Source organism: Mustela nigripes, chromosome 1 (assembly GCF_022355385.1).
Source record: "Mustela nigripes isolate SB6536 chromosome 1, MUSNIG.SB6536, whole genome shotgun sequence".
In the NCBI taxonomy this organism is placed as follows: Eukaryota; Metazoa; Chordata; class Mammalia; order Carnivora; family Mustelidae; genus Mustela; species Mustela nigripes.
Window position 1 is genome coordinate 85,891,759 of NC_081557.1, and position 9,724 is coordinate 85,901,482.

A 9,724-nucleotide genomic window follows, 5' to 3' on the forward strand; every position below is an offset into this window, starting at 1 on the left:
AATCAGTGGCTTTCTTATACACTAACAATGAAAATACAGAAAGGGAAATTAGAGAATCTATTCCATTTACTATAGCACCAAGAACCATAAGATACCTGGAAATAAACCTAACCAAAGAGGTAAAGGATCTGTACTCGAGGAACTACAGAACACTCATGAAAGAAATTGAAGAAGACACAAAAAGATGGAAGAACATTCCATGCTCTTGGATTGGAAGAATAAACATTGTTAAAATGTCTGTACTGCCTAAAGCAACCTATACTTTTAATGACATTCCAATCAAAATTCCACCGGTATTTTTCAATGAGCTGGAGCAAATAATCCAAAAATTTGTATGGAATCAGAAGAGACCCCAAAACGCTAAGGAAATGTTGAAAAACAAAAATAAAACTGGGGGCATCACGTTACCTGATTTCAAGCTTTACTACAAAGCTGTGATCACCAAGACAGCATGGTACTGGCATAAAAACAGACACATAGACCAGTGGAACAGAGTAGAGAGCCCAGATATGGACCCTCAGCTCTATGGTCAAATAATCTTTGACAAAGCAGGAAAGAAATACACAGTGGAAAAAAGACAGTCTCTTCAATAAATGGTGCTGGGAAAACTGGACAGCTATATGTAGAAGAATGAAACTCAACCACTCTCTTACACCATACACAAAGATAAACTCAAATGGATAAAAGACCTCAACGTGAGACAGGAATCCATCAGAATCCTAGAGGAGAATATAGGCCGTAACCTCTTTGATATCAGCCACAGCAACTTCTTTCAGTATGTGTCTCCAAAGGCAAAGGAAACAAAAGCGAAACTGAACTTTTGGGACTTCATCAAAATCAAAAGCTTCTGCACAGCAAAGGAAACAGTCAAGAAAACAAAGAGACAACCCATGGAATGGGAGAAGATATTTGCAAATGACAGTACAGACAGAAGGTTGATATCCAGGATCTATAAAGAACTCCTCAAACCCAACACACACAAAACAGACAATCATATCAAAAAATGGGTGGAAGATATGAACAGACACTTCTCCAATGAGAAATAATTTTTAAGGCTTAAAATTAGAAGGTTCTTGCAAAACATGAGTCAATAATAAATATTCTAACAAATCAATAAGAAAGAGATCAATGTTCTCAGCATATAAGTAAAGGGGCAGATTATAAGAAAAGGCAATTGTTTAATATAAAAGTACAAATGGTTAACAAGTACATGAAAAAATTCAGCCTTAAATTTAAAATAACAATGAGACGTAATTTTATTCTACCAAATTCGCAAAGATCTGAAAAGTAGATCTAGTCCTGGCTGGGGTTACAGACAAAAGGTATCTTGTATATCTTGTATGCTTGTAACAGGAATGAAATGTATGAGTTATTTGGATGACAGTATTAACCCTGCAATTGAGCATCAGGAATTTATTCCAAAGAGATAATGAGTTATGTGTACAAAGATCTCCCTCCTAGCATGGGGAAACTTGAATGAATGTCATCCTGAAGTCAGACTAGCATTCTGGCACTTCATTTGCAAAGAATTCACTTAGGGCACCTGCGTGGCTCAGTTGGTTAAGTGCCCGACTGTTGATTTTGGCTCAGGTTATGATCTCAGGGTCATGAGATTGCGTCCCGCATGGGGCCCTGCACTGAGTGTGGAATCTGCTTGAGATCTTTTCTCCCTCTCTCTTTGCCCCCCTGAACTTACATGTACTCTCTCTCTCAAAATAAATAAATAAATAAAATATTTTTTTTAAAGATTCATGTATAAAGGATTTCCAACGACCAAAGTAATAAAATGCAACTGTGTAACTCTGAAATCTACTGTTGAAATCAACTTAGGATTTTTGTTTATTAATAGACGTTTTCATATTTACTTACATGGAATTTACATATTAAACAGATGTCTTTTCTTACTGTGGAGTATTCTTCAAATTTTCATTGGTCTGAGAATATAGTAACCATTTCAAATCACAGGAAATATAAAAGAAGAGAAATAGAAGAAGATATGTTTTACTTAATATTTATCTGATAGCTAAAAGCTATCTTTACACTTCTTTTCATCCCAATTCCTCCTGGGCTTTTCCAGCTGTAGTGACAAAATAAGTAAAATATAATTAATTTTCAGGCAAGTATGTTGATTGTTTCCCCCTTTATTTCTTAATTATAATTAAGTCTAAAACATGTGAATAGGGATGAAGGTGTTAGGCTGGAGTGTATTCTGGAACCTTAAAAAATTTTAAATGAATAAATTACAATACATATAGAGACATTCATCTAAGTATAGTTTGTGGGAAAGGAGAAACAAAAATTTTCAACTCTATGCAATTGATTAAACAACATAGTAGAAGTATTCAATTAGAAATTGTAGATTTTGAAATTAAATTGTAGAGAACATTAGCATGAAAAAATGTATATATACTGTACATTGATTGGTAAAAAAGCAAGTTGCAAATATATAAAGTATGATATCAATTTTTCTAAGATTTTTATTTATTTATTTGACAGACAGAGATCACAAGTAGGCAGAGTGGCAGGCAAAGAGAGAGAGAGGGAAGCAGGCTTCCTGCTGAGTAGAGAGCCCAATGTGGGGTTCGATCCCAAAACCCTGGGATCATGACCTGAGCCAAAGGCAGAGGCTTAACCCACTGAGCCACCCAGGTGCCCCATATGATCTCAGTTTTCAATGTGCATTATATATGTGTGTATGAATATGTATATGAATGTGTGTATACAACATATATTATGTACAGACATATGTATGTATATATGTATTTTTTTAATCATAGAATGGAATAGACACAAGCTTAATGGGGGTTAGCTTATAATATCAGAAACTGCTAACATTTATTGAGAGCTCACTATGTACCATACTCTCATTGGCCCTACTTTAAAATTTTTTTTTTAATTTATTTTTAGTGTAACAGTATTCATTGTTTTTGTACCACACCCAGTGCTCCATATTTTTTATTGGAAATCTGAAGCTTTACATGCATCTGAGGATATTGAGAATAACTATTTCACTTTATATTGTTTTTATATTTTCCACAATGGTCATACATTAGTTTTAGAAGTGGAAGAAAAAACCCTGTAAGATGACAATGCAAACTATAAAACTAGAAGGTAATATAGGAGAAAATCTGGGTGACCTAGGGTTTGGCAATGCTTTCTTAGATACAATGCAAAAGGCACAATCTACAAAAAAGGAACTGATATATTGGACCTCATTAAAATTTAAAATTTCTTCTCTATGAAATATACCATCAAGAGAATGAGAAGACAAGCCACAGCCTGGGAGAAAATATTTGCAAGAGGCATATCCAATAAAAAGCTGTTATCCAAAATATATGAAGAATTCTTAAAACTTAATAAGAAAATTAACACCTTGTTTTAAAAAAGTGGGCAAAAGATCTAAACAGGAGGCCTCAAGAGAAGATATGCAGATGGTAAATAAGCATAAAAAGATGCTTAACATCATACGTTTTTAGGGAATTGCAAATTAAAACATTAATTAGACACCTATTAGAATGGCTAAAATCCAAAACACTGACAACACTAAATGCTGACAAGAATGGGGATCAACAAGAACTCTCATTCATTACTGGTAAAAATAGAAAATAGTACAGCTACTTTGGAAGACAATTTGGTGGTTTCTTACAAAACTGAATATACTTGAAGCATATGATTCAGCAATTGGGCTCCTTGATATTTACCCAAAGAAACTGAAAACTTATGTCTACACAAAAACTTATACCTGATGTTTATAGGAGCTTTATTCATAATTGCCAAAACTTGGAAGAAACCAAGATATCCTTCAAAAGGTGAGTGGGTAAATAAACTGTGATACATCCATACAATGGATAATTATTCCACACCAAAAAAACATGAGCTATCATGTCACAAAAGACATGGAAGACCCATAAATGCATATATTATTAAGTGAAAGAAGACAGTCTGAAAAAGCTCCATACTGTATGATTCCAAATAAGTGGCAATCTGGAAAAGGCAAAGTATAGAGATAGTAAAAATATCAGTAGTTGCCACCAGGCTCAGGAGGAGGAAGAAATGCACAGGTGAAACACAGGAGATTTTTAGGGCAGTGAGACTACTTTGTATCCTACTGTGATGGTAGTTTCATGCCATCATATATTTATCAAACCCATGGCGTTACAACACAAAATCACCCTAATGTACATATGGATCTGGGGTGATAAGAGTGTGTCAGTATTAGTTTATCTGTTGGAATCAGTGCACCACTGTGCAGCATGTGGACATTGAAGGAGGTTGTACATGTGTGTGGAAAGGGTATCTGGATTCACAGATGGGCTGTACTTTCCATTCATCCTTGTCATGAACCTAAAAGTACTCTAAAAAATAAAGTCTATTAAACAACAAAAGATAGGAATCATTATTTTATATTCACTATTTTCTATTCACAATTTTCACTATTTTCTCTACTTGTGTATATATTTGAATTTTTTGTAATAAAATCATTTTTCAGATAATGAAAAAAGCAACAGAAGAAGATAGTGCTAAGAGGAGAAGGAAAGAGACAAGGCAGATACAAAAGGGCAAACAAGGAATAGAACTATAGGAACTGTATTGAGGGACTTAGTTGAGCAGGTTGATAAGCTGAGAGGAAGTAGCCTGCAGAGAAGGAAGAAGCAGAGGCTCAGGAATGAACAGGAAGGATTGCCTGGTAACATAACTGGCAGGCATGGCAGATCACCCGGGAGGGTGGATTATCTTTGGACAACAGTGGACATCTTTTGTACTATTTTCAACACCTCCAGTTTCTCTTTCTCCATCAAATAAAAGGATTGTCAGCTGCCAGTGGTGGCAACAGAGGTGGGACCTCGGGAAAAAGGAGATGGTTTAAAATAAACCGTAGTAGGTGCTGAATCTGACAGAGGGTTGGGTTAGCTGAGATCGGAGACTTTGTGGGCACAGAGTTGTAATGCTCAGAGCTGGGGGTAAATGACTGGAAAAGTCCACTTACTGTGAAAGAGGTACCAAAAGAAGATCTTTCAGAGGTTGAAAAGCAGAAGCAAGAAGTCTACAGCTAGCACTCTATCTGTGCCCTACTTGGGCATTCACATACTAATTTACATACTATTAATACAACTCAATGAAAATTCATTTTGGACATTTTTCATGAAACAATGTTTAGTTTACCTAACTCACTGTACTTATGCAATTTTACAAGTTTGTGTGATTTTGGCTGACAATAAATATGTCCTAACTATTGGATCTGTTTAATAGTGTTTCTATTGAGTCCATTTGTACAATTTAAGACTCACGAGTGAGCCATGAGTGTGAATTTCCATGATTCTCCCCCACCCACAAGGTACCCAACATGTCTTCAAAAGGCACTCTTAAAAATTAAGTCTCCAAGGGGATTTTCTATTTCATGAGCTGAATTATTATCAAAGATTTGCTCTTAATAATAAAAATAAAAGCCAAGTAGCAGATAAACAATGTGCCATTACAATATGATAAAAATAAATAAATACAATAAATACACTGTACTACCATTATCATACATTTCCATAGCTTTCAGGTATACCTAAACTGAGCTCCATGCACAACAGACATCAATGTACAAAAAATATACATACAGCACTTACTGTACAATTCTGTTGTATTGTAACTATATTTTTGTGTAACAATACTGATACTTTGTTTTCAGAGCAGTGGTGGCCTATGATGCATATTTATTCTAGAACTTAACATTGTAATCTCATTTTAAGGGAGAGCCTTTATAAGCCAATAAGAATAGAGAACTAGAAAAAGGGGTCCAGGAACCAGGGTGGGGTGAGGAAAGGGTATTTTATGTAATGGAAGAAATTCTGAATGACAAGGACTCAGCTACACTCCTTGTTGGCTATGCAGAATTGACAAGTCATTTTATTTCTCTGAGTCATGCACTTATCATCACTCACAGCCTGAAGTTTGGTAACATGACAGCTATATTTCTCACTGAAAATTGATAAGTTGGCACTCACCTGAATTTGTTCATTTCTTGTGATCCAGGTAACTGTGACTCTTTCATAATGTTGGTGTGGTGACAAAAATAACATATTGGTTTTGAAAATTGAGAGACCTTGTAGTCTTGTTCACCATGAGAGTCTTCTAGAGTGAAGGCTCCTGAAAGTAGGAAGAATTATTCTACCTCCTTCTCATTCACCCCATCTTAGGTGAGGCCCCTTTAAGAGAGCAGAAGAGATGGACATGGTGGAAGAATCCAATAAAGAAGATAATAATTTCAAATGAGATTTCTCATTAGGAAGTAGAAAATAGAAGTGCTTCTCACACTCCTCCTTTTTTTTTTTTATTGTGTTGTTAATCACCATAAAATACATCATTGGTTTTCGATGCAGTGTTCCAAGATTCATTGTTTATGTACAACACCCAGTACTCCATTGAATACATGGCCTCCTTAACACCCACATCCAGGCTCACCCATCTTCTCACCTCCCTCCTGCCTAAAATCCTCAGTTTGTTTCTCAGAGTCCACAATCTCTCATGGTTCATCTCCCCCTCTGATTTCCCCCAGTTCACTTTCTTTTCCTTCTCCTAATGTCCTCCATGTTATTCTTTATGTTCCACAGGTAAGTGAAAACATATGATAATTGACTTTCTCTGCTTACTTCACTCAGCATAATCTCCTTCAGTCCTATCCATGTGGATGCAAAATTTGGATATTCATCCTTTCTGATGTCTGAGTAATATTCCATTGTATCTATGGGCCACATCTTCTTTATCCATTCATCTGTTGAAGGGTATCTCAGCTCTTTCCACAGCTTGGCTATTGTGGACATTGCTTCTCACACTTATTTCATTTGAACATTAGAATTGGCAATTTCTTGCAATTGATTTAATTTTTGTGAGATGGAATCCCTTTGGAACTTGATATGGAAAATGAATTTATTTCATCATTTACAGAGGAGCCCTAAAAAATTCCTTGTGAAAATAAAAACATTTAATAAATTCATAAGGTCCTCATCTCATTCAGGACATAAATGAGATTTATCTGGTGGGGTTCTTTTTGTTTGTTTGTTTTTAATTTTTTATTTCTTTTCAAGTTCTTTTGTTTTGTTTTACTGAGTAATAATGGGTCTTCTCTCATAAGCAAGCAGATTGGGAATAAATATAAGGACTCATTAGATTAACTGCATTTGGGGAGGGAATTCTAAATAAAAGTGATACAATCAAGGGTTGGATATTAGACAACACACTACTACTCTTTCTTTTTTTTTAATAAATAAATTTATTTATTTTCAGAAAAACAGTATTCATTATTTTTTCACCACACCCAGTGCTCCATGCAATCCGTGCCCTCTATAATACCCACCACCTGGTACCCCAACCTCCCACCCACCCGCCACTTCAAACCCCTCAGATTGTTTTTCAGAGTCCATAGTCTTTCATGATTCACTTCCCCTTCCAATTTACCCCAACTCCCTTCTCCTTTCTAACACCCCTTGTCCTCCATGATATTTGTTATTCTCCACAAATAAGTGAAACCCTATGATAATTGACTCTCTCTGCTTGACTTATTTCACTCAGCATAATCTCTTCCAGTAACTTTTGGGACTTCATCAAAATCAAAAGCTTCTGCACAGCAAAGGAAACAGTCAAAAAAACAAAGAGGCAATCCACAGAATGGGAGAAGATATTTGCAAATGACAGTACAGACAAAAGGTTGATATCCAGGATCTATAATGAACTCCTCAAACTCAACACACACAAAACAGATAAACATATCAAAAAATGGGCAGAAGATATGAACAGACACTTCTCTAATGAAGGCATACAAATGGCTATCAGACACATGAAGAAATGTTCATCATCACTAGCCCTCAGGGAGATTCAAATTAAAACCACATTGAAAAAAAAAAATTAAAACCACATTGAGATATCACCTTACACCAGTTAGAATGGCCAAAATTAACAAAACAGGAAACAACATGTGTTGGAGAGGATGTGGAGAAAGGGGAACCCTCTTACACTGTTGATGGGAATGCAAGTTGGTGTAGCCACTTTGGAAAACAGTGTGGAGATTCCTCAAGAAATTAAAAATAGAGCTTCCCTATGACCCTGCAATTGCACTCCTGGGTATTTACCCCATGACTTCATACAGAAGTCATGAAAAGAAGGGCCATCTGTACCCCAATGTTTATAGCAGCAATGGCCACGGTTGCCAAACTATGGAAAGAACCAAGATGCCCTTCAACAGACGAATGGATAAAGAAGATGTGGTCCATATACACTATGGAGTATTATGCCTCCATCAGAAAGGATGAATACCCAACTTTTGTAGCAACATGGACAGGACTACTACTCTTTCTTGCCTCTTTCTCCACCATGTTAAAACTTCTTATTGCCTGATGGTTATTCAATAGTTACAATTAATTGATCTTTCCCTTGGTTAGTGAGTCTGAACTGTAGCAAAGTATAACCAGATCACATATTAGTTATTGCTGGAATTTTATGACTATCAATCTCTATACTATATTAAATGGAAAGAAAGTTCATTGGTCAAATGGGTAGACATAAAGGATAATTAAAATATCATTACATTTACAAAACAAGATACAGAGAAAAATATACCAATAAGTTAGCATACAGAAATACATTCATTTATTCACTCAAATAGTAATTATTCAGCACATCTTAACTATTTATCTCTGTGTCCTAGTTTCTGGGTTACAAAGGTACATGAGGAAGATGGAGGGTCCTGGCCTTCCCAGAGCTTATTAACTAGTCAGTGTCTTGGGTTTTGTGTGTGTGTGTGTGTGTGTGTGTGTTTAACCTTTCAAAAGCTATGTCCCCTAAAATGTTTTAAATTCTTCTTCATGTACCTAGAAGATAAGGGTTTTTGTAGGATCCAAATTTTATAATCTCTATTATGAAAACAGTAGGTCTTTTGAGTATGTGTTTTTAAATAGTGTATATTTTATAAGTAACTCCTCTTACTTAGTACCTAGTTAAGAATCCCACTATCTAGTTAGAAATGACATCTAGATAGTATGTATTTTACTTATCTGGCTTAATTTATAACAGCTATTATTCTTGGTTTGCTTCCCCTGTTAAGGGTCTTTTTCTGTCTCTCAAATATAATAGCAAAAATGTAGTGGATCTGCCATCCATCCAGCTGAAAGATTGTGCATGAGGAAGAGAAATTTGGATTATGAGAGTGACAAGTGAGGGAAGAAGGTCCAGACTGTATTGCTGGCTATGGCAACCCCACCCAGTCTAGGTGTGATCCAAATCTTCACTTGCCATTTGTTCTTCTTTCTCTACCCTTTGTAATGACCTCATTCATCCTATGTAACTTCAGCAATCACTTCAATTCAGGTAAATTTCTCTTTTATTTTGCTGACCCTGTCCTTTGCAACACACCATCATGCTATCAGTACAACCACCATCATAATCATTTAAAAAGTTTCTGTGGTATGACAAATACTTTGTAAGATTGTTTGAACACAACACAATACTTTCCTTGAAGAAACTTACAGTCTCAAGGGAGGGACAGTAAAGCAAACACATGGACAAATTCAATACACTGTGGGAATTTTCTCTAGGGGTGTCAAACACATGGATGTACAGAAAGGGGGTCTAACTCAGTCATAGAGGACAGGGAAGTTTTCTTGAAAAGATGACAGGCAATTAGGGTTCTTAGTCAGAACTTATCTACTTATGTTTTTTATCAACTTATTTACTTACTATTTTT